Genomic DNA, 25174 nt, shown 5'->3' on the forward strand with positions numbered 1-25174 from the left:
TGATATGAAAAAGTGGAGGGGAGAGTTCAACAGTCTATTAAATGAACATTGTTTTCATTTGAGATCAGCTTATTATTTTCCTGATTTCTAACATGTGGAAAATTATATATATATTTGCACTTTATTGCCCCCCCCTGCTGGGCTGATTATTTCAAATAATTACATTTATAGTAAATGTATGTGAAACAACTAAGCCTCCTGTTGCTATTCCCTGTTATACACATAAGAACTCTAAAACCTATAGAACCATGATTTCTATTCAGTAACTGCATATTATAGTAGGTTAGATCATTCTCTGCTCTGTGGTCTCTCTCTCATCACCCAGACTCTCGCCCATCTCTGTGCGTCACAATTAGCATTATAGCAGATTATAGCACTGCATTAATTGAGTGTGTCATGGCTGAAGCCACCAGGTTTAACAAGTGGAGTGACAGCAGTTGGGTCGCTTTTAACATTTATGTTCCTCGTGGCTTCGACACAGAGAGAGCCACAGATTACTTGCAGGTCGGACACGTGCAGCTACGTTAGTCTGACCTGGTCAGATTGCGGCCTGGAGCTTTGCAAAGTTGCAGGAAGCTGATATGATCAGATTAATGGAAAGCGGTGCATTTCTAGGAGTCCTCAAAGGTATAAATGGGAGAGTCAGCACCCACACGAGCAGCATAACCTATACATCCTAATATACTGTAATAGATAGCTCTGCTAGAATTGGGACCGGATGGTGTTGGTTATTCTTAGAGGTAGACTCTCTCTTTCACCCTCGGTAACCCTCTCACCCAGGAATAGAGCAGCGGAGGATGCAAAGTGATGTTGTTACAAACCTACCGGGGGCCTACTTGAAATAGTGGAAATGAATCATGATCTCTGAGCGCCTTCTGTTGAAGCCCACACTCATCCTGTGAGCGCATAACATTTTATGAATGTGTGTGTTTTGTGATAATGCAATAAATGACTCTGTATCCTGGACAAGGGCTGCTGCTGATAAAATGCAGGCCAGCTGGAGCTGCTGTCTGTGTATTAGCAGACTTGTAGGAAGATGGCTTAGTGCCACGATGACGGCAGCGTGAGGCTTCGACTGGACATATTGTACATGTCGTGTGTGTGTATGTGTGTGTTTGTGTTTAAAGTAGAAAGAGCTGAAAGGAGTAGTGAATCAATCAATTAGTTAGTCATCTGAGAAGATCAACATGCAGCTAATCTGACAGTTGATAAACAGTGTCATTTATTTTTAAAGCATAAATGATAAAACACGCTCAGCTTCCAGGATTTCCTTTGTGGAAAACTTGTGTTGTTTATTCCCCTTTTATGATCATAAACGTCAGAGTGCACATTAAGAATTCATTAACTGAAAGGTTTCAGTCTTAAATTATTATTTAATTATAAAAATAAAAAACAAGCTGCTGATACCGCAGATGTTTACACATGTTTCTGTTTGCAGTTCTGTCTTTAAGTGTTTGAACAGTGAATGAATGGGGAAAAATGAAAACGATGAACCAAAAGCAGAAGTTATAAACCAAACATAATCACTTGTCTGTTTCCAGGTGCTGAATTATTTTGATCGTGGTTTGCTTTGTTCTGATTTTCGGTTGATTTTGATCAGCAGTGATGGGCCTGAAACAGGGCAGAGCTCTGTGATTCCAGCTGGAGTTCAAACTTTTTGAACTCTGTTTATTCATGGGCTCATTTTATGTGAGCCTACGCAGGTATTTCTGCATTTGAAGGTACTTTTGCTTAGTGCTGTCATCAGATCCTAGAGGCTGAGAGTGTCAGTCACTCAGCGAGCAGTAGCCAGAGGTACATTTTAGCCCTGAGTGTTCACACGACTTGATAATAACTCATACGCTGACACACTAATACATGCTCTCACTCTGTAAGAATGTCAAGACAAGAATGGATTCTGCTGATACCCCTTCTAGTGTGTGTGTAAGTGTAAACGAATCTCCATTGTTAGTCTGTCAGAGTGTGCCAGACAGTCTCGCAACTCCTCTCGAGGGCTTTTTTATCGTGTAGTTGAATGGCCACTTATGGAGGTTTCAATATTGCACTTATCTCATTTGTTTGCAGCTGTAGGTGTACGTGACTGTGGACCATCTGCAGTGCGATTTCACACTAATGCACGACTTAAAGGTTATAATCTTGATTGTATTTTGTCACGATTTACATTAAAATGTCGACCAATCCTGCACGAATAGGTTTGTGGGATGTTGAAATTGGTTCGGAATTTTTAATTTCAAAATAAAGCTGCTTTACTTTTATTTTCATGCTTTGGATTTATCCATCCTTTGTCTGATCACAACTCAAATGAACAACTTTTGGCCATTTTTTTTACTCATAATTCGTTTTATTTAACAGAATTATGAGTAGTAGGCCCGTACAGGTATTCAGAGTCAGCACAAACATTTTCTTTTTTTTTATCACCGCGTCAGACCACGGTGTAGAAACAGTAGACAAAGGCTTGGATGTGAATAGGGTGTGCAAAAGCTGTATGGTCGTGCAAATGTCAAGGAAGCATGCAAGCATTTATAGATAGAAGTGATAAGCTTTGAGACATACAGTTCCAAAGAGCTGGAAAATTTGGAGCTGCTATGGGATTCCCATCCGTAGTAGCAAATATTGTCTAGCCCTGCCACTCATTTAACCCATTGGTCAAAGGAGCGTATCAAGTATTTAGTGACCTGTAAAAGATTGTGTTGCGTTACTGGGTGGTTATGAAAGTTTTTCCAGCAACAGGGGGTTAAGAAAGGGAAAATGTGCCAGATTGTGATTCGTCGAGTTTGAGGGGAAAAGGGGAGTTTTTCAAACATTTGCCGAACCCGAAGTTTGAGTTTGCAGGGCACGTTTCTATTTCCTTGTTTTCCACTCTTACTGGAGAGCTGCACCATAATGCTTGTAAGTCCTTTTTGCTCTAGTTTCTAGAGTCACCTTAGTAAAACATGCTATGCTAACTGGGATATTAACCAACCAAAAAGGTGCGAGTGTGATCAGTATAATCTCAATAACAAATGTATTATTCTCACAGACTCAAAGACTTTTACTTAAGAATTATCTGCAAGTTTTAAATCGCACTGCCATATTTTAGGTGTCCTAATTCATTCACGCTCATCCCCAAAACCAAGTAGCGGCCCTGATGTTGACCATGTGAGCGTTCTTCGCATGCAACCACGGAGGGGAAACACAAATCCTCATCTGGTCCTCATTTAAGATTCTCAACCGTCCGCCAAATGAGAAGATGCATGTAGCATCCAGTCCATAACTGCAAACTGGAATGTAATCTATTTGTGGTTAACTTCATGCTGATTCACAAATTTTTACGTTTGGCCTTTGTTCCCAGGGCCACAGTCGTTCGGTAATCTGCAGTTTGTTTAGTCTTCGGATTTAACAGAGCCGGGTTTCTAATGCAAGCCAGCTTTTTAAAGTCTCTTATCTTGCTCCTTATCTATCTTTTGTAAACAATAACTTTTTTCTTGGTCAGATAAATCTCGTTGCTGCTTATCACAGGTACACTGAAGATAAGTTGTGTCGTAATGGCTATTTTTTATTTTTTTGATGTATTGGTGAGCACAGTTGCCTCACAGCAAGAAGATTTTGGGTCCTAGCATGTTGCGTTAGCTATGGATCGGGCATGTTTTCACTCTGTGCTGTGTCTGCACAAGTTATCTCTGCATACTCCGGCTTACTTCAGCATCCAAAGGCATCTTTAGGTAAATGGGTGTAGGTGTGTGCGAGCAAGGCTGGTTCTATTAGGAGTAGACTCCACCCCTGCAACCATCCAAAGGACAGAGAAAGTTTAGCAGATGGATGGATGATGGCATTTTAGTTCACGAAGAGGAGCTGTGGCATTTCATGTATCCTGATATCTGCCTTTTGATAAGTCCTCTAATGTTTAATCGGCCGGCTGCCCCACATGGCTTGGAGTTTGGACCAGATTCACTGATAATGTGGGTCACTGTGGTGGTGCTGCTGCTGCTGTGTTTGCCTTTTACATGCTTTCAGGTTGACCTGACAGGGAAGAGGTTTGTCTCTGGGGAATTTTTACTTTTTCCTACTGGTTCCTGTGTGGGATTATGTTCCAGTTTCAGCCTCCAACAAGCTCTTTTACAGAAAGTCCCCTGTGAGCCTGTTCTGTTCCTGCACTGTACAGGCTCCTCAAAAAAAATGGCTACCCTGTCGATGCTGGAAGAAAAGAGGGAAGAAGTGCAAAGGAAACAGACTTCAAAAGCGTGTAGGAAGCACAGCAAGGCGGAGGGAGGGAGGGAGGGAGGGAGGGAGGGAGGGAGTTGGAGGAAGGGACTGAGGCGTTTTAACAGGGGAGAGCTAAAGTTAAGACATAACTAGTAAATTCCTCAGACGCACTTTTATTTTTTCAGTTGTTCTCCTCGTTAACTGGCCAATATTTTGACTTTCCTTCCGATTGTTATCTTGTCTCACTCACTCTCTCCTTCTCATTTTCCTGAAGAGGGGAGAGAACCCCCCACTTACCTATTTTTTTATTTTTTTTCCCCTCTCACTCCCCCCTTCTTGCCCTGCCTGGTCCAGGAGTATTTTTGGAAGTTAATGAAAAGAGAAATCTGAACCGCTTACCCTTAAAAGGCATGTCTGGGTCAGCTGGGTGGAAACTTGTGTTATTAATGTCCTTAACATTTTTTATGCGAGTGGGTCATCTGTGATTATAAGAATGTGTGCGTTCGGAGCTCTGTAAAACGCAGGAATGCTGTGGGTTGGGGGCCGAGAAGGGAAGGAGGGTGGACTAGGAAACAGGCTTACGTCCTCAGGAAAGGAAGGGGGGGGGGGTGTTCAGGGGCATATTTGGCATATTTCAGGAGCCATTGCAGTCTGGTTCAAGACATGTTCTTCTTCCTAGAGCTCTGGACAGAAGAAAGGTGAACATCATGCTCTGTTTCAGTCTCGTGATGCTTCTGGTGGAAGATGGTGCACACTGCCTCGCAATGATCAAGTTAAAGGTTAAAAGCCAACACAGGTGGTAAAAAAAGATGGGAAAACACCACCTCATGCCACCTACACACCAAACACAGATGTCTAAGTCCCCAGCATCGCTGTAACCTCAATAATATCCATAAAAGGCCAAATGTTGAACCAAAGTCCTTCACCCAGCAGTATGGTTTGTATGCTTTGGGTACCATCTCTACAATTTAATAAGTGTTTATGTGCTTAAAGCTGCAATATGTCTCTTGTCTGTGGCCTTATAGTTACAGAAATCATAATATTTTAGTCTGTTATTTGCAGTCAATGGCCGCTGACTGACGTGACGGTGGTTAGTAGGCGTTTGCTATGGCGATACCGGTCCAGTTCACGGTGAGGTCGCGAGTCAAGAGTGTACAGCTTTATTCTTAACCTGCAGCTTTTATTGAATTTAATTTGCGGTTGCCAAAAGTGTCCACTTGGTAATACTTTTAGGTGATTAAATCTTTTTCTCAGATCATAATAACTCCTCTTCACACAAGCTAAGGACTATGGATTAAACTCACAAGAGAGTGAATAACTTGTAATATCCAGTAATTATCTGTCCTCATACAGGTGCCGCCACATTAGGGCGAGGCCCCGAGAGACACTAACGAATGCGTGTGCCGTCTTGTCGTTTTTCTTTGATGTGCCGGGTGTCTTTTGTGTTTTGATCTCTGTCGTTAAATCTGGAATTGGGAACCTCCACGGCAGAAATGTGATGAAGGAAAAACACGAATACACGTTCAGAACAAAGTGTTCGTTTTCAGTGTGAAAAATGCGAAATTTGTTGTTTTTATTGTTAGATATGAACTAAGTCGAATGTGTGCTAACACAAATGTGGGGAACATGTTCTTCAGAGGAAAGGTGTTAACATCCTTCCAGCTTTGAGTCCCACAAAACTGAAGAATCTGTATCAAGGTTCATTGAACAGCATGCTTTTGGTTGCTCTGCATCATAATCAGAGCTCATCAGTTATGCTTTTACTTTTACTTTACTCTGGGGTATTCACAGATGATTGCCTATAATACTGCACTTTGCTGCTTGCGATATCCTTTTTTCTCTAATTTGGACCTAACAGTTTGAAATGGAACCACTCCCTGTGTCTCGCTCTCTACCTTTTTGTTTCGCTACAGATTGAACAAACAAGATATCACTTGTTAATTAGTAATTTTGTCACATTTGGGCAGAGCCAGGTCAGCTGTTTCCTCCTGTTTCCAGCCTTTGTGCTACCCCAGCTCTGATTGGCTAGCAGCTGTAGGCTTATATTTAACTTAAAGATACATTAGATTGGTATCGATCTTCTCATTTTAGCTAAAGTGCAAAATTGTTTACTTATTAAAATGTAAAACTACTTAAATGCTTCGCAGTCTAGTTTACTGTTTAATGTGTAGCTACCTGCTTTTGCTTGCCAGCTATGTTTTAGTGTCAGATTCCTTACAGTCGCACATGAGATGACTGCGGTTAAGACAAATGGACTTTGGATGAGTGATAGCGGTATCAACATCTTCAAAAGAAGAACTCAGAAATCAATTTTGGCTGAAGTGTAACCTCATATATCTTGTGTGTGTGTGTGTGTCGGGGGAGGTTGTGAAGTTTTGTTCATTTGATCATGTGTGACTTGAGCAGTGTGGATCCTCAAATGTTCTTCCTTTGCAAGCGATCTGCCTGGTGATACATGTGGTGTTTTCACTATTTAACACTTTAATCGTGACTGAGCGTGTGAGGGGAACATGTACAGTCTCGCCATCACACTCGCTTTCACACACTACTCCCTGACCTGCTGTAGACCTTGGATCTACGGGGCGGCTCTCAAAATAAAATTCCTCTTGCGGATTATTTTTCTTGTGATCAGAAAATATACATGTTCTCCGAGAGAGGAATGTTCAGACAGACAGGCGGGTTGTTACATACTTATCCCCTCTTCTGTGTCTCCTACCCTCTCGTATCCTTTGCTATGTTGTCTTGTTTTTAGATGTTTAGGTACTTTTTTGTGTTTTTAGAAAGTTCAGAAATAAGTTGTTGAATGGAAAAGGTAATCAAGTTGTCACAATTTGACGTGTATGACCTTTGCTTCCCTTGCTTGGTGTCACATGACATTCCTCCTGAGTTTGTTCTTTTGCTTTCACCCACAATATTTACAACTGCTAAGATGCGTTTCTTCCCCTCAAGGCATCCCTCCCCATATTCTTCCAGCCATCCATCTATTAACAAGTCTGCTTCTTTTTGGAGCTTTCGTCATTGTGGCATTGATGCATGCAGACTCAGACTGCTGGACTATTTTCAGCCTTTTCCCCCCTCCTTTCTGCCCTTTCCCCTCTTCTTCTCTGGTTGGCTTTTACTTTTGAGGGGATCTCTACACTGCTGCCTTTTGTTAAGGGCCGCTGAGGGCCGGGTTTGCTGGTTTTCTCCTCCATGCCAACGTTGCTTTTGGAGCTCCTTCTCATGCTAGCTGCCCTGACCAGGGGAAGTGAAGCAGCACAATGCTGCTATGGTGAAGCCATAAAAATAGACTTGCTAAAGTGCAGCTTTTACTTCAAGAGCCATGAAATGCTTTTATGTCAGTTTTATGTAGTAAGTGGGAGTAGGAAAAAGAAAAATTTTGGCCAAGTAGAGCTACAACTAAAACTTATTTTGGGGTGTTTATTCCCCCATTAGAACAGTCGATCTAGACAGGAAACAAGAAGAGTGTGTGACATGCAACCAAGTCGGGCTGGGAGACCGTTGGAAGTAATTTGGATATTTGTTTTGAAGGATGTGAACATTTCCAAGGTTAGTGCTTGCACCACTGTCACTTAAACACCAGCTTGTGTTCTGGAGTTACCCCAGTAATGTATGACTGTCTCCATTTCCCTTCATGTCTGAGGGATTGTACAAATTCAAAGCAGTAAGCAATATACCCTTATGGTCTCTTAACCAGAACCAGAACAGACTTTATCTGTTTGTTTTTAGCTATATCTAATTGAATTATACTTGTAAAATGAGGTAAAGTGATAGCGCTTCTGCATTTGGCTCTCTATGATGTTAGTGAGAGCAGATTTGGTAACATGGTTATCCCAGGCGCACAACAGCCCCAACGGCCTGCTGTTTGAACCGTATATTGGCATTGTCAGTCTTGCAGACAATGGATGAAATGATGAGTTGCACCACGGCTCCAGTGTAAGATTAAGGATTATTTTAAACTGTACATTATGCAGAGCTACTCTAACAGATTCATAGACTTGAAATGAAAGCATAATAGGTCCCATTTAAAGGCTATTTTACATGATTAAATGGACGATGAGTTGAAAAATGCCCTCATAAAAGCCAAATGTGATGTCATCCAATCAACAAACCTGTCAAGAAATTCTCTGATAATTTAATTGGGCGCCAGTCAGTGACCTTCTAGCAACCACTGGTGCAAAAATGTCCCAAAGTGGTTGTTAGTAGCTGGTGCAATCGATTCACGCAGGCCTAGAGACCATTCAGTGACTCCCTGGTAACCACCAGTGTTTCCCCCGACTTGTTTGCAAGCGATTATGGGAGTTTCCTGGCAGTTGCAAAGAAGGATGCAATGCTGCACCAAAAACCTCCTTGTGATATCTTTGGTCAATACCAGGTAGCAGTTTGCGTTGAAGATGCTGACTTCTCTGCAGAGACTCAAACTACTCGCCAAGTGACAGTGAAACTGTGAAAAGTAAAGTTGCATCAAAGTAAAAGATGTGCCTTTCCACTGTAACAAACAAATTTCAAGAGGAACAACTTTTACATTCTTCATTTACAGTCACACTTTTTCAATTTAGAGCTCGGTGAATAAATGGCAAGTGTTTGCAGACATGTTGGTGTCCTCCATGCACATTACGGGTGACTGTGGGACTCTGTTAGCAATCCAAGCATTCATTGACCATTGTCACTTAGCAACAGCCAGCAACCACTTGCTAACCATTCAGGGAAAATGCATTTTTCCCTAATGAACAGAGGTTTCCAGTGGGTCGCTGACTGGTCTGTGTGACTGAGGCCTTAATGTACTAATCACTTCAGGACTACGGCTGTGTCGAATTCAGTGGGACATTCTCAGACCAGTTCAACATGTTTCAGATAATACGGTCATTACACACATGCTCGCCCATCTGCTTTACTAAAGCAGACACGCACAGCCAGTCTGGCCGTGCCCGAGTCATCAGCTCTTCTCCGGTGGTCCCTTCCCTCTAAGTCAACATTTGGATTATCATCAGAACTATCAAAAAAACATAAGTAACCTGTTTGTTCTGATTTAATTTTGGTTGTTTTATTGGTCAGCATACGCTCATTGTTGCACGATACACTTTTAGACTTGAACATGTGGCTCGTCCTTGGCTGAGGTTTTTGTGTGTGCCATGTGTGTGTACATGTGGACACATTCAGACACTGAAGCCACACAGGAATCCCATAATATCATTCCTGAGTCCCTGAGTGGATCGTTTGTGCACTGTGGAACATTGTGGAATACCAGGCATATTTTATGATCCAACCTTCAGCCGGCTGCCTCGCTTTCTCACAGCGTCTAGTTTATTTGCAATACTAACCCCCACCCCCCCCCCCCACCCCCACCCCACGTCCTCCACCTCAGTCTCCATCACTCTGAAGCAGAATATTTAAACGCTGCATTTTAAGCTAAGGAGTCAAACATGCGAATTTGAGGCAATGAAATGCGATTTGGTCTGTCATCCTGGGAGATGTTTAGTTCTCTGTGTGGGTAGGCATCCATGTATATATGTGCGTGTTTACCCACTGTGGTGACGTGTTTTGACTGCCCAGTCAAATAAGGGCACAGCAAAGCTTGATGCCCCTGTCAAAGTGCTCACCCACTTGGCCAAACCTATAGTCTTCACCTTGTTTTCATTCTTTAACCATAACCATAATTTTTTTTCTTCTTTTCTCTTTCCAAACCAGCTCAAATCTTTCATATCCCTACTTGTTTTAAATACTCTCTCCGTCTCTGCCTCCCCCTTTCTCCCTAGGTGTGGACTGCGCAGAAGAATGTAGTAAAATTAGTGTTTTATCTCTCCTGCCAGCCAGCTGTACTCCCAGACATGCCAAGCATTTGAGACACAATTGACCTTAAAAGGAAACAATAGCAGCCTATCAATTCTGCTCTGCCAGTCAAGCAGTGGCTCATTCGTGCAAAGGCAGGGTCCACCTCGTGTGCACAACACAAGGAAGTGTTTGGAAACTGAACTTTGGAACTGGGAAGCGGGAGAGTCACAGTGCACTCAGCAAAGAGTTTTCCTTTTAGTTTATAAAGTGAGTGTATAAGTCTGTCTTGTTTAGCGTTCTCAGTGTGTGCTTGTTGAAAATATAAAGTTTGACTACGACTACAGAATTTGTTTACCGTGACTAACTCCACCCACGTAGCTAGTAATGTTTTTGTAGCAGGCTTACCTTTGTTCACAACCTATTATGGTGAATCCAAAATGCTTACTCACATCATGTCACAGATATTTTTTTTTTTTTGTTTGTTTGCTTTGTTGTTTGTGTTGTAACCTCTCGGGGCAGGAGTCAGTGTTTCGGGGCTTCCAGCACATAACCTGATGCAGGCTTCCTGTTCTGTTCATTGCTTACAGCCCAGCTATGAATGCAGATAAAATGTAAAGTAAAATGCAATCGAATGCTACGTCGTTACCAGACAATAGCATTTCAGCAAGCACATTTCTCTTTCACTCTTCAGAAAGTGACAGTGCCTGTGTGTCTGAACAGATAATGTTTAGATACAGTTTCAGTTTGCATCTTCAGATTAAAACCTGTGCCAAAAATCACCTTCACCTACCCGAACATAGATATTTTATTTCGTTAAGAGCCTCAGTATGAGCAATCAAAGGATCTAAGCAGCTACAGGAAAATTCTTGAGACGAGTGAAAAAGAGAAAAAGGTTTGATGTCCTGTTATATGATTATAAACAGTACAGTAAATGATATAAGTACATTAAATTTGTTTTTTAATACCTATAATATAATATTATTATATTGATATATTTTAATATATAAGTATGTATGTGCAGCAACTCATTTTCACCTAATTATTAGTCCTTTTTTATCAGCAGTACACTTTATTTTCACTGCAGTTTGGGGGAAATTGTTACGTTTAATCATTTATTTTATTATTAATATTTTGCATTGATACAAGCTATAATTTGTCATATATTACTGAGCTGAGAATGGAAGTAACCGTAAAAACAAGGATGTCAGGGCTTCCTTTGTTCCGACTAACATTTGGTAAATACATTTTGAGGTTTAAATGGCTGTTGTTTAAAAGTGTGATGGTTTAAAGTAATTAAAAGGATGAGTACACTGAGAATCGGTTCATAAAATTAATTCCCTGCAGTATAATTTTTCCGATTCCTATTGCAGGAGCTTATTCTAACCAGTCAATTTGACCTTTAATGACCCCCCCCCCCCCCCCTATTTTGCCAAGTTATCATGTCAGGAAGTTCCTGTCCTCTTGAGTGGTGGCGTGAAGCCAGTAAAGTCGTTCTGTGACATTGCTAGCTGTCATATTACTGTTGTTGGATAATGATTAATGGTGCAAAATAATCTGCCCTTCTAGTGAGAAGTAGCTGTGAATGCCTCAGCTGTTATTTGCGGAGCAGGGAGGGCTGCAGGGCTGTAAGTCATTAGATGTTAGGGCAGGTTCTGCAGGTTCACGGCGAAGTTAAAGAGGTGGATGATTTTCCATATGACAGCTCATCAGCCTGTTAACAAAATTCTTACTCCACCTTCCTGCTCCACTGGAACGCAAATAGCAGCAGGAACGCTGTTGGCAGCAAATGGAAAAACAGCCTCTTTTTCTGCTCTTCACTGCTGTTCCTTCCTCCTTTCTCTTGTTCGCTCCTTCTGTCTGCTGCTTTGCTGTTTCCCTGCCGTTCTCCATCTTTCTCCTCACTCCTGGTTCTTTTCTCTTTGTGTCTCTTTCTAGGCATCTTATTCACAGTGTTTGATTTGGGCATTCCTTTCCCCCTTAGGTCCGAGGTTGTTTTGTCTGCTAACTGAACTGCAAGCCCCAGTGTGCACACACATATACATAGACGTCTACACACACACACCCTTTTTCTAATCACACACAGGAAATGGGCTCCCGTGCAAACGAGGCCCGCCTGGCCGCTGGAACCCAGGATGGCGTTTGAGGACTTGAAATGTTCTCTCGTGGAAGAAACAGAATCGGAGTTCTCTTTCTCCTTCTTTGGTTCTGCCTTGTTTCATTTATTTTATTCAGTTTATCTATGTTGGTCATGTCGTCCATGACGTTTACATTGGAGTAAAACAACAACAACGTGTCGTAAGTTCGGCAGTTGAAAAATAAACTCACACCCCGAACTTTGGCATACTGCATGTGAAAGTGAAAGCCGAAGTAATGAAAAAAATATCAAGAGATACTGCATAAATCATAAAAGGATGATAAAGGCACAGTAAATGACACATTGTGTGTTTATGAGGAATTTATTGGAGGAAAACCCCTTAACAGGGATTTCTGCCCTGTTTCACATAGTTAATGCTGTGTTAACACACTGTGTATGTAATGAAAACTAAATACATGCTTTTACTATTATAGTATGGGGGAAAATAAATAAACTTGGTCTGAAAAAGCAGATAAGGTAACATTAAAACTGATTTAATACAAATGTATCCTCACTTTCCACTTTAGTCTTTAGAGGCATTCTTTCTTGTTCAGTGGTGTTTCTGTGTGCTCAACATTAGTCATTTCAGAGGCTCATGCTTACGGTGCTGCTGAATTGTGTCTTGTTTAACTGAGAGATGTTTCTAATATTTTGTCCATCCCATAAAAGCAAGTTTCCATAATGCCATAAATTTCAGTGGCTGCATGAAAGCTGAGTTTATTGCAGGGATTTACTGCATTGCAGTAGAGCTAGGTGTACCTTTTTTTTTTTTTTTTTTTTTTTTTTTTTTTTAATACAAGTCAGACATTTATAAGACATTTTCCTGATACATAAAAAGTAAAAAGTCAGTTTAAACTTGTGTAAATGACACTTGATGTAAGGAAAGGGGGAAAACTGCATTAGGAAGCAAGTTCAGTACACGAAGAATATCTTTTCCCTATCTGGCTTTACTCCAGATAACGTTGATAATCCCGCTGTTTAAGATCATAACAATATATTACAGCTTAAAGAACAATATAAGAAGTTGTTTTAACATTATTTGCAGCAAACAATTCAAAAATCAAGGAGTAAAGATGCTTCTAAAAATGTGTTTCTTTTCATGCAAATTAAACTTGATGTAAGGGAAAGAAAAACAACTGAACTGGGGTTTGTTTTAGGAACCAAGGATATCTTTTCCTTATCTGGCTTTACTTCGGATAACTGTTTACAGATGATAACTTATATTTTACTGCTTAAAGAACAATATAGGCACTTGTTTTACGATTACTTGCTGCGAATGGAGGAAAAAAAATCAAAGAGATGTTTCCTAAAAGTGTATTTCTTCATTAATGCTCAGCAGCAAAAGCCAAAAAAGACATGTAGATCCTATTACTACATGCGCAGTGAGGTCCATGGGCCATGCAAGGAATGAATTGACTATTTTCCAGTAAACTGACACTAAAAACCCCAGCGTTACCTTGTTAACCCTCTAAACCTTCTTTGTAGTAGACCCCTCAGGTGTCTGATAGGTAAGTCACCAACACGCATTCTGAAGGAAGCTCCACCTCACACTGTTTCACTTAATTCTGCTGAGTAGAATGATGAATTCTCCACAACCTGTATGTATAATGGGAAGCGAGTGGGTGTGAGGGATGAGCGGGAGACAGCTGTTTTTGAGTTTTCCTTGGTTATGGGCTGGCTAACCATCTGAACTTCCTTCACACAAATACGCAACTCAACAGCACACACAAAAGCAGACAAACATGGGTTTATAATTTCTTCGGGACCATAAAAAAATGTGTCAAATCTCATCAGTGAAGTCACACGTTTCAATTATAATCAATTTCATTAATCACACACTCTCGTTTTGTTATGCTCAGCAGAATTACACATTTGGTTTACGGCAGTGCTGTAATGTCATGAATCGTGAGAATGTCGGATGATTCAGCAAAACCCGTGTTATATGGCTGCTTTCATCAGTCTAACATGACATGGCTGAGCGCAGAGCTGCAGGGTTATCTCCTTCCTGCGGAGTAAAGATGTGAAAGAACAAATAGGCACATGGAAAGGGGTTGAGAGTGGCAGGATCAAGTAAAAGGCAAGTGCTCTGTGTCTGTCAGAATGTACTTACATGATCAAGGAGTATTTGAGTACATCACTTGCCACCCTTCCTTAGTTCAGCCTAGGTTAAATAAAGGGAAACTGCTTTACAGTCTCTTATATAAAGTGGTAGGAGAAGTAGTCTTTAAAGTGCCATCACAATGTTTCTATATAATAACTTTCTATATATAGAAACATTTAATAATTTCAGTGTTTCAGCAAAATGTGCAATAATATTTCTGATGATACATAAAAGCACTGAATGTTTTTTTTGTTTGTTTGTTTGTTTTATTTTTTGTTGTTGTTGTTGTTTTTCAGTAATGGCACCTGTCACACTTTGATAGTTAAATCAAAACCGAAAACTTGGATAGTTTATCTTACTTTATCTTAACAGGCTGCCTTTCCGCCATGTACCTGCATCAGTAATTTCCATCCACCGTTTGCTCTTCCTGTCATATGGAGTGCTCTGAGTCACTTGTTTACATTTGGGTCACATATCGGCAGCTGCTCGTATCTCCTCTTTACATACCTTCTTAACCCTGTTGCACACATTGGCGTGTTTCCCCTTTAAAGTGGTGAAACAAGTTTGTTTCCACCATTCCAGGAACAGTTTTCTTGCATATTTTGCCAACTACTCTGCTGGTTGTTGAAGTAACTCTTTTTTTTAGGTGCTAAATCATTATCATCATCATCAGAAGCTGACACATGGCTCTCGGTCTCAGACATGCCTGGCCTTGTCTTGTTGTTGTTGTTGTGCACGCTAACAAGCATAAAAGTATTGCATCCGTATCACTGATATCGTGATGCTTTTGAAAACCTGTAAACATTTATACTGATGTTATCACAGATACACCAATTGCTCAAATATACAAATATTAAAAAAAACTAACCGTGGCCTTGAAGCTCCCACATCAGCATGTTGTAGCTCATTTCCTTTGATCCATTAGACAGCAGAGGGTAAACACAATAGTCTTGTTTTGATGCGTGGGATCATTTGCTTGCTAGAACAGGCAACGAGGAAATTAAAAGAAATATTGAGCGGGTGTAAACTTATTTTTGTGCTTCTGGGGTGATTCATGCTTAACAAAGTCTGAGAACCACAGATTTTGGAGTATTTGTGTTGTTCTTTTTAATCATTCATAAAAACTAGTGTCAACTACACAAGTATTTTCCGTTTCCCTTTTTGTGGGCAAAACAGTTACAAATCAAAGCCTGCTTTCTTGTTCATGAGCCTGCTGTCTTCATCAGGATGGCATTTGTGAATTAGATTCTCAGACTTTACATTGTTCTTCATTTTCCATGTCTCGAAACGCAAGCTTGTTATGTCGTAAATAATGTTCCCTCTCTGATGTACAGTTACAAAAGTGAGCGTCCTGCTGCTGCTTACAGTTTCCAGCAGTGTTCCCTTTCTCTTTCGGCTCAGTCCTCCACTTCATTTCTCAGCCTTTCCCTCTTCATCCTTTAAATTCAGTCCAGACTCGGGTCTTAAATCTGGATTCTTTGCGCTTAACCAAACATATGGAATGCTACTGTAGTGGAATGCTTCAAGTCTGGGTTGTTTCTGTGTGAGTGTGTGTGTGTTTGCACATGTTTTGAAGCAGATGAGAGCTTCTAGGATGATGATGATTATGATAATGGTGCGTGTGTGTGTGTGTTTACCAGTGCCTCCCCAGAGAACTGAATAGGGCCTTCTGTTGTCGTGGCCAAACATTGCTTGTCTGCTCATGCATGAGTCTATTGCAAAGCCTCAGAATGCGCCCCATATCTGAGCAGTTAGCTCATTCTTAGCCTCTTAGCTTGACTGTGAACGATCTCCCTTACAGTGACTGCATTGTCAGCCCGGCCGCAGGCCCCGGGCTTTGTCAAGTGCCAAAGATAACAATGGCGAAAGATGGCATGAGTGTGTGTGTTGATATAATGATGACCAGTGCTTCCATTTTTACTAACCTCACGCCCTCTCTGTGTGTTTTAACCACAGGATGGAGAGTTTGTGGAGCTTGATTTGCTTTAGAGGAAAGGATGCATCTTAAATTAAGTAAGTTGTGGGAAGTTCTTTGTGATTTTTAGGATTTCTGCCAGTGTGTACAAGCCCTGCAGCCCAGCAGGCCTGCACTTACACTCCTGCCAATCTAAGCAGATTTTTTTTTTTTTTAAAGACATAATCTGTAATCAGGAAGTTGGCTAATATAGCCTCTTAACCCACTGTTCTTGTTAACTATTTCACACAAATAAGCATTGAGTGACCAGGCAGATGTTATGACCCAATACAGTTTTATCTGTAAGGCTGATACGTCTCCACTTATGTGAATAAAGTCAACTATAATTTAGTGCTCTCCTTCTCGTCCTCTAGTTCATTCTTTTTCATGTCTAAAGTGGAAAATAAACTGTTTGGTGTTTCTCTTCACCCCTTTCCTGTTTACAGCTCATACGGCAGCACTTCTTCTTTGTCACGTAATTAGCAACTAACATTATCGTGGATGGATAGCACCATTAGTTGAGTGCAACATTGAGTTGTGCCAAATCAACCTCTTCTGAGATTGTCGGGCTAGCTGTTTTCTCGCGTTCTCAGCAGCTCCGGGGACAGAAGTAGTGAAGTTTAGTTTATTAGTGAAGTTTGAAGTTGACTCAAAACCTACCAGAGTATTGCAGTTGGTTTTTAAATGCATTAGGTCATTAACCGTGTTAGACAGCTTCTTAATTTCAGGCTAGTCTGGTTAAACTCTCACATCTTTCCTTTCACTTCTTCTTCTCCTCATCCTCCAGTCTTGCCTACTTTTCTTCCCTTCTTTTCCCCCTCCTCCTTGCCTCCTCGCCTCCTCAACCCCTCCTCTACTCTTTTGTGAGTCTGTTTCCTGTTGGGCACAAATGCCGGCGCCGCATTTCCTTCCCTATAGCCTAAAGTAACACAGGAGTGGTACATACATGTACAGTTGCAAAAAAAATGCAATTTCCAGTTAAATGCGGTTTGATATTCACTGAGGGCACCGGAAAGGACAAATGGTGTGACTAATAACACACAAGCACACAGAGGGATCACTCAACGTAAGTGAACCTCTAAATCTTCAAAAGCTACTGTGAGTCAGGTTTGAAATTAAAGAGATCAAACACAATGCACAATGCAATGCTTACAGGAAGCGAGACCTGTATGAGCACCAACACATCAACAAAAGATGAAGAATGCTGAAGGGGACATCAAAGTTTGGGGCTGCTTTGGTGACCTAAACTCAAATTTGTTTTAAATATTTTTTAGAGGACAACTTCAAGGCAGCGGTCCCTTTTCCTGAAGCAGTTGAGAGGTCTGTCCACAGTGTAGTTGAAAATGTACGTTTTGCAATGGCACAATCAGATTACTGATATTAACCCAACTGAGATGTTGTGACCTCAAGACATCCCAAAAATCCTGCTGAACTGAAACAGCCTCGTAAGGAAGGATGTTCCACAGTTCCTCCTCACTGTTGTGCAATTCTCATAAGAAGCTGCAGAAAATGTATAAAGGAGGCTGTGTGAGTAACTCAATCCAAGAAATGATAACTTCAATGAAGATCAGGTCACATTCTATTATGAATCATCATCTTCTAACTTCATTCAGTATTCAGTGGGTGTGTGGGTGTCTGCGTTCTTACGTCAGATTAGTCAGCAGACACGGTGTGTATCACTGTCTTATCACAATCTCCTCTGCTGTCTGCTCCCACAAGAGTGTGTGTCAATATGTGGCCAGGGCGTGTTCTGTGTGTCTAAACCGAGCTGCCATTAAACATGTTTATTATTCTGAAAGGTAATCCTAAAACTGACAGAGACCATTAAAACAAACAGTAAAACAGGAAACTCTGAAAGCACTTCCCGATCCTATTTATATCTCTCGCTTACAGGAGCATGATTCTTTTCATTTCTGAATGATTTATGCTTTTACACTCAGTTTAGGTTATCATTTGTTTTTGTTTTTTCCCTTGATGTACTTTTGCAATCTGCAGTCACACGCTGCTCTTAGTTATAACGAGACGATCTGTAAGTACTGCATCGTCCCACAGGGACGCACATCTCCTCTGAAACACGTCATCATTTTACCTTCTGCTACATCTCCTCTTCTCCCTCTTTCTCTCCCCTCTTCCTGCAGCCACTGCTGCATTCCTGCTGCAGTAATCCACTCTGTCATCTACCTGCTCTGCATTCTATACAGTCACTCCCCTTGTTTCTCTCCCTCTCTCTCGTCTTCATCTGCTTTTTCTCTGTCACTCTCTGTCATTGCTTCTCTTCCATTATTGCACATGTTTCACTCTGCACATTTGTTTTGTCTGAGCTTCTCTGCTCTGTCTCTTCTCCCTGTGTCTTTCTTTTTCTTCTTTCTCCCCCTTCTCATCACAGAGCCACTGAGATCTCCATTCAGCCGCAGCGGGCTGCTAATGCCAAGGCTCAGGCTGATGAAGCACTGCCAAGCTCTGCCAAGCAAACTCTGTGTGCGCGCGCCCTGTGTTAGGATGGGAAAACGGTGAATGAACAGGATGCAGAGCAGCCAGGCAGAAGGTGGAACGGCTGTATGTTAAGAGCTATTGATGTGTCGGAATGAATTGACCGTGGTTGTCTATTAGCTACCGCAAGGCTTGCGCTCAGAAAATGTCCAATTCATAATCGCAGGAGACTTTGAGGATCAGCTGTCATTTCCTCCTCTCTTCCGTGCAAGGGGAAGGACACAGAAGTGCAGCAGGAAAGCGGGGGTAATACAGTGAAGGTGAAGGGAAGGAAATTGAAGGATATCAGTGACAGAAATGGGGGGCTGGGACATTTAGAGGTCACATGAATGGAGATGATGGTGGCAGAGACGGATGACAAAGGAGAACAATAGCTGGGGTGATGAAAGAAAATAATGTATAGTAATCAAATATTATTAATGTGCTTGGCCTTTTTGGAGAAAGGACAATTATCTCTTGTACTTCAGCATAAATTAAATATCAATTACTGGCATTTAAAATGTTAACAATACGTTTTGCTGATAGGACACAGACTGTGTTGAGACAACCTCAGAAATGAAGTAATAAGGTTGATTTCTGTTCATCTGAACGCAACGTTTTTCAGTGGGAGAAACGTTTCATCACGCATCCATTCTGATTCCTTCAGTCACAGCAGACTTCAGGTTTCCTCAGCCTTATGAACAGTACAGCTGCATAACACTCAAAACCAGCAGCACTGTATAACACTGAGCCACAAGATCTGTTTATTAATCATTGATATGCAAATTGTTATGACCCTTAATCAGCGGCCATGAGTGCCGTTTTCAGAGAATTGGGGAGAGGCTGCAATCACGCGATGGTCCGATAGTGAAAAGTGTGCTGATCCTTTGTGTCCGGAGGGTCAGAACAACCAAGACATGCATCTCAGTGACTTACCAACCCCAATGGTTGGGTCCCTTGGTACAAACAGAGCAATACAGTAAATGAATTTAAGTGCCAATAGGATTGCAGGGAATTATACATCTGGGAAATTAAAGAATCACTGGCTAAACAGATGAGCTACATTGTCAGACTGGGACTCCTCAGTCTATTTACACCTACAGGCCAGTGGCCATTCTTTCAACTGATGAGGATTTGTACATGCTGGACAGGAAGGATTGCAGGTTTGCAGTTCATAGGCAATTTATTTGAGAAATGGAACGACCACTTGAACCCAGGAGCGAGGCCTAAGAGTACGTCTTTACCCTCTTACAATGCTGTGATTCCAGTCATTCCCCATTTTTCTGTGAAAAGTACTGATGGCCATTGGTAAATACTGATGACAATTTGCATCTCCGTGATCTTGAAACTGAGCTTGTGGGTCATTGTTAGGAAATGGTGCTAGTTTCAGTCATTATGCAATTGTTGTTTTTAAGGTTAGGGAAACCTGTCAGCTGATACTCAAGAAGTAGGTCCAGCTGTCTCTAAACACAGTGGTAATGTGTATTTCAGAATAGCAACACACAAGGATAGTATTTTAGATTTTGTAACGTGTTCAGTTAAAGTTACTCAACCTCAATTCCAATCTTGATGTTGATGTTTTAAGTCATGCAGTTAGTTGAGATTGTATCCTTCTTCTTCTTCTCTATGTGAAATAGAGCCTGATTGATATAAATGCTCATTGCTGGTCTGCATATATAATGCTGATATATGAGACAGACGAAAACAGAGTAATACAGAGCATGCTCGATTCTCCAAATGTTCAATAAGCAGCTGGATTCAGTTCTGTATCAGCAGACGAGGGAGAAAATACTGAAAACTTCAAAAAGTCTAAATATGGAAAGAAGAAATGGTATTCATGACTCTAGCTCTCGCCTAACTTCTGTCTGCCTCACCTCATTCCTTTTCTGCATTGCTCACACTTGTTCACACAGTGTTGTCTCTTAACAAGTGTCATCATGTTGTGATGTTTTCATGTTCTCTTATCAGTGTTAAACGCTGACACAAACGCATTCCTTTAGCAGCAGTTCATCGTCACACACAACTTTGCGTATTCGCACACGCTCATTGTAGCATGAGGATTTTACCTGTGCGTGCTGAAATTGTTTGAACAGCCGTTATTCTACCACAAAACTGCAGTTCAGCTCATTATACTCGAGGCTGAGGCTTTAATGCTGCTATGACCTTTAGCCCCTTTGCTCTCAGGTCATCTATGCTATCAACCAACTGCGTGGATGACCCATTGCAATTTAAAGACTGAACAAAGAGCGAGAGAAAGTTGTGAAACTAACGTGACTTGAGAACCGGAACTGGTTTCAAAAAAGAGATTGAAAAAAGCAAGCGAATAGGTTTGCCTATTAGATGTCTACTCATGCTATGCAAGCTTATTGAGAAAGCTCCTCTTTCTTTCTCGGTCTCTTTCTGTTCTCTAATCATCTGATCTAATCACAGCTTATACTAATTTCATGGTATGGTTTCACAGTGACCAAAGTCTCCCCGTCACTTTACAAGTGGGACTTTCTGAGGTTTCATTTTCCTACGAGCGGCACACCCACACACCAATACAGACTGACCCATAAAATCTAAAAATGCTTCAGGTCAAAATTCATGAGCATGACAAATATTTTGTATTCCTCTTTTTTTTTTTCGTTACCACATAGTGAATGCTTTACTAAGATTTGAACTTGCCTTTTATGGACACTTGACTCTTAATCATTACTCATGTTGCTTGGGGATGGCTATTAATCGATTTTACTGATATAAAACAGTCATCAGTGCTATTCCTCAATTCATTTCGGAGCATGTGGAAAAAGCATTCCTACAATGGATTTCAGCATTAAAACATGCTGCTATTATCTTAATTAAAAGCTGTTAAATGTGTTACACAAAACTTCAGGAAAAAGTCGGCAAGCATGCTAACATTTCAGACTGGTGGCCTTTGTGAGAGAGAGAATGGATATGTTCTTTTCAGTGCAGCAGTTTGGCGAGTATTTGATATTCACCGTTTAAACTACATTACAGTGGTTTAATAGCACTGAATTAACTGAAAGGTGTATTATAACTGGATTTAAACACAGTTTATGACTCAGGTGTGCACAGCTCCGTCGCCATGTATCTGAGTCACTGTTTTGGAATTGGCAGCTTCCCGAAAAATATCCCAGGGTTTATTAGCGGAATTGTCATGCTTGGAGGCAATGAGTCCATTGGATTGATGGTTGTGAAACTGGTTGTTACTACCTTATCAGATAGGATTTTATTATGCTTCCTTATTGTAATTTGTTAGCTCCACAACAACCGCACTGTTTGTCAACAAACGTAGACTTTGATTTTCTACGTCGTCCGCCAGTTTACTTTAGAGTCCGACCAATATAGGATTTGTGGGACAGATACTGACACCAGTTTTTTATTATTATCATTATTTTGAAAACAGATTTATCGGCTGATTTGTTTCTTTAAGACACATGAGATGTAAATGCATTTCTTAACATTTGTTATGTGTGGTTATTTACTTATTTACACTCTCCCCAACACTGCTCACATCAACTAGTTGTTGTGTTAGTGGCACTAGATGTTTGTGTTTCCATCAGGGACATTCTCAAATGCCCTCTGGTGGACAAACTATGTAACGTCAATGCTCACAACATGGCTGAAGGGTGTTTCTGCCATCTCTTCTTTACTTATTTTTATTTATGTCGTGTTTAATGGCAAATGGCTAGTATCACAGATAAATCAGCAGCAGCAGAATCCACTCTCTTCATAACAATACCTCCTCCATAAGAGACACATAGGAGTGCTATTTGGAGGGGTTGGTGACCTCTGAACCCAAGCATGGAGGATAACATGCTAAGGACATAATTCATTAGAAGTACGAAAATATTTCTCGAACTATGCGGCAACTCAAATGGGACATAAATTTTAACCAGAACATCAAAATGAAGGTTTTGCTAAGCTCGCCTTTGTCTGAAATACAAGTGTCCATACACACAGCTATTTACATATGTCAGCAATTTAAGGCACTTTCTAACTTTGGGAAAAATAAAGTATATGTTCTCTTCAGCTGGGTGTGTGTTTAATGGTACTCCTTGTCATTGATCAATGGTCTTCGATCAGTGGTTGTTGATCAATGGTCATGACAATTTGCATATTAATGATCAAGGAACTGACCTCACAGCCCATTGTTTGTTCAGTGGGCTAGTTTCAGCTAACATATCTCCCACTGAAAATGCTACATCCAGATGAACGGAATCAACTTTTTGGGATTTACTTGCCTAGATGATTGAGCAAGACAAAGAAATATGTTGGGTTATACAGATGTCTGTCAGAGTGTCTGAAAGTTAGTCTTTAGTATCAAAGGACTTTACCAATCAAAAAGTTGGACTGGGAACAAGTGTGCCACACTTTATTTTTTCTTCATGATAAGAATGTACCACATGAGCAAAGTTTATAGAGTTGATAATGATCCAGTTGATAAGGATATTAAGCTCACTGACAAATAGGCAGGCTATGGATATGAGTTGATGCACACAAAGCAGTTAACTTTAAAGCTCATTTTCTGAATGCTTTTTGTGAAGAAATGGGATTCAAACATCCTCAGTTTAGCTTTCCTGGATCTTAATACCCATGTGGACCTGCATGTGCCGGGCTAAAGAAGGCTAGTATGGTAAAAGCTGTAATGTTCAAAGCTATCTATCGCATTTACCTTCTTTAGAGTTTAATGAAAACATTAATCAGTTGGGGGTAGCGTTTTGCCAATGGGCGTTTTGAAATGTAACTTTTGATACTTCTTTTTATAGCTGTACCTCCATTTCCCCACAGACCTCTGCCTTTTTAGCAGGTCACCATCGAAAATAATGGCTTGTCCGGTTAAGTAAAGGTTACATTGATTGTCTTGTGGCACTGTGTGGAACTGAAATGAAAGTACCGCCCGGTTCTAGTTCAGCTTCAGTTGATATCCCTACAACACATTACACAGCGGACATAAAGTCATACTAGTGGTTTCTTCTGCTGTTAGCTTGAGTTAAGAAGGTTAGACTTTCTTTTTTTTTTTTATAAACACAAGAATTTACAAAAAGTGCCTCCTGAAGATCATTCATGTAATGAGTGAACTGAAAATATATTTTTTGTTTTGATCTGATTATGATCAATTTATCAGGTCTGCAGTAAAGAGATTTTTTTGTTTTCCCTGTTTTTATTCTTCCCCTCTAAAGAAAAACCGAGGTATGAACTGAAACCACAGCCCAGAATTGAAGTATAAACTGACCAGTAGTTTTGGAGAAGCCAGTCAGCCAGTTGGCAGATGTATCATTGTGGCCTTGTTTTTTTATTAGAAGCTGCCTGATCAGAGTAGGCCTGATTCTTCTAATTTGTCAGCACTGACACTGATTTATAGCAAGTAAAGAGACAGCTCTGGGTTTTTAATATCCATGTGCTCTTGGGGATCAAAGAATCCATGCATTTTTGAGATATTTTGTGTTTCTGTTGAACTGACTAGATTTAAGTTGCTCCAGATCTCCTTGGCTGCAGATCTGCCCGAGGACAAGTTAGCTACTGACTGGCTAGTATTTTCGGGTGCTGAGTTTTAAATAGAGCATCAAATATACTTCCCCTGCTTCTCCTGCTTTTCTCCTTCTGTGTTGCAGCAACGGTGGCTTGTGGATGTAATCCTTATTTCTGTTGGAAAACATGCTACAATTCACTGTTTGGCCATAAAGATTAGGAGCAAAGCCCAAAGAAAAAAGCTCTGGGAGCTTTGAGTTGAATTCAATCTCTTCAAAGGCACATCTTCAATCAGGTCATAACCAGAGAAGCCAAAAATGTAGTACATGTTTGGAACAGTAATACTCTTCCAACGAGTCTGACAACTCCTTTTGCTTTTTTTCACTCACCCTGCCACATCTGTCTTACCCTCTCTTCCACCTCTTGTGGGCTTTCTCATCCACATCCTCCCTCTTTCCCCTCCCTCTCATCTACTTATCATGCCCATCCTCACAAGTGTAGTGGTGGTTTAAGCCCCAGCAACAAGGCCCTTGATGTAGACCGACAGGGGAGGGGAGGGGATAAGAGACCTAGAAATGGGTACGGGTTACTAGGCTCACAGGGAAGAGAATGGTTACTTTTCACCAAAGCTTTCAAGCTAAAACTGACAGACTGAGAAATGTGGGTCACAACCATAGACTGGTCACAAGCAGAACTTTTACTTACCTTAAGCATAACTTTTGACCACCTTTCAGCTGGACAGACCTGATACTGATACTCAGAAAAATACTCGATGCAATTTTTGATACCAAGGGGGATAAAATTAAGTAATGGGGGGTGGGGGGGTTGATTAAACAAAGATTTGAACTATAATTGTCGATACAAATGTTAAAGTTGCTACAGTGTTGTTTATTTCCTGTTTCTGTCTAGTTGCCAGTAAACTTTTCTCAGCTTCAATCTGGCGCTTTAAGAGAAACATAACACTTTTTATGAACAATTGATTGTGTTATTCTGTTAAAATAACAGTCTGTTATGACTGATAGCATTTTCTGTTTAGCTTCAATATTAATATTATTGTTTTATTACTAGCCAAAGCCACTGATGATGA

At 40.8% G+C, this 25174-nt stretch overlaps 1 long non-coding RNA gene across 3 annotated transcripts in view; it reads left to right on the forward strand.

Annotated features, from left to right (window-relative positions):
- Nucleotides 1-25174, forward strand: part of LOC106097260 (leucine zipper protein 1) — a 50396-nt gene that overhangs the window by 3216 nt on the left and 22006 nt on the right. For 2 of the 3 annotated variants that reach the window (XR_002057308.2, XR_002057307.2), the window contains exon 2: nt 16146-16202. The exons of the other annotated variant lie outside the window; for it this stretch is intronic. This is a non-coding gene — a long non-coding RNA (leucine zipper protein 1). The remainder of the gene's footprint in view (nt 1-16145; nt 16203-25174) is intronic. 3 annotated transcript variants of the gene reach the window in all.

This window comes from Oreochromis niloticus, linkage group LG19 (genome assembly GCF_001858045.2).
Source record: "Oreochromis niloticus isolate F11D_XX linkage group LG19, O_niloticus_UMD_NMBU, whole genome shotgun sequence".
NCBI classification, from domain to species: Eukaryota; Metazoa; Chordata; class Actinopteri; order Cichliformes; family Cichlidae; genus Oreochromis; species Oreochromis niloticus.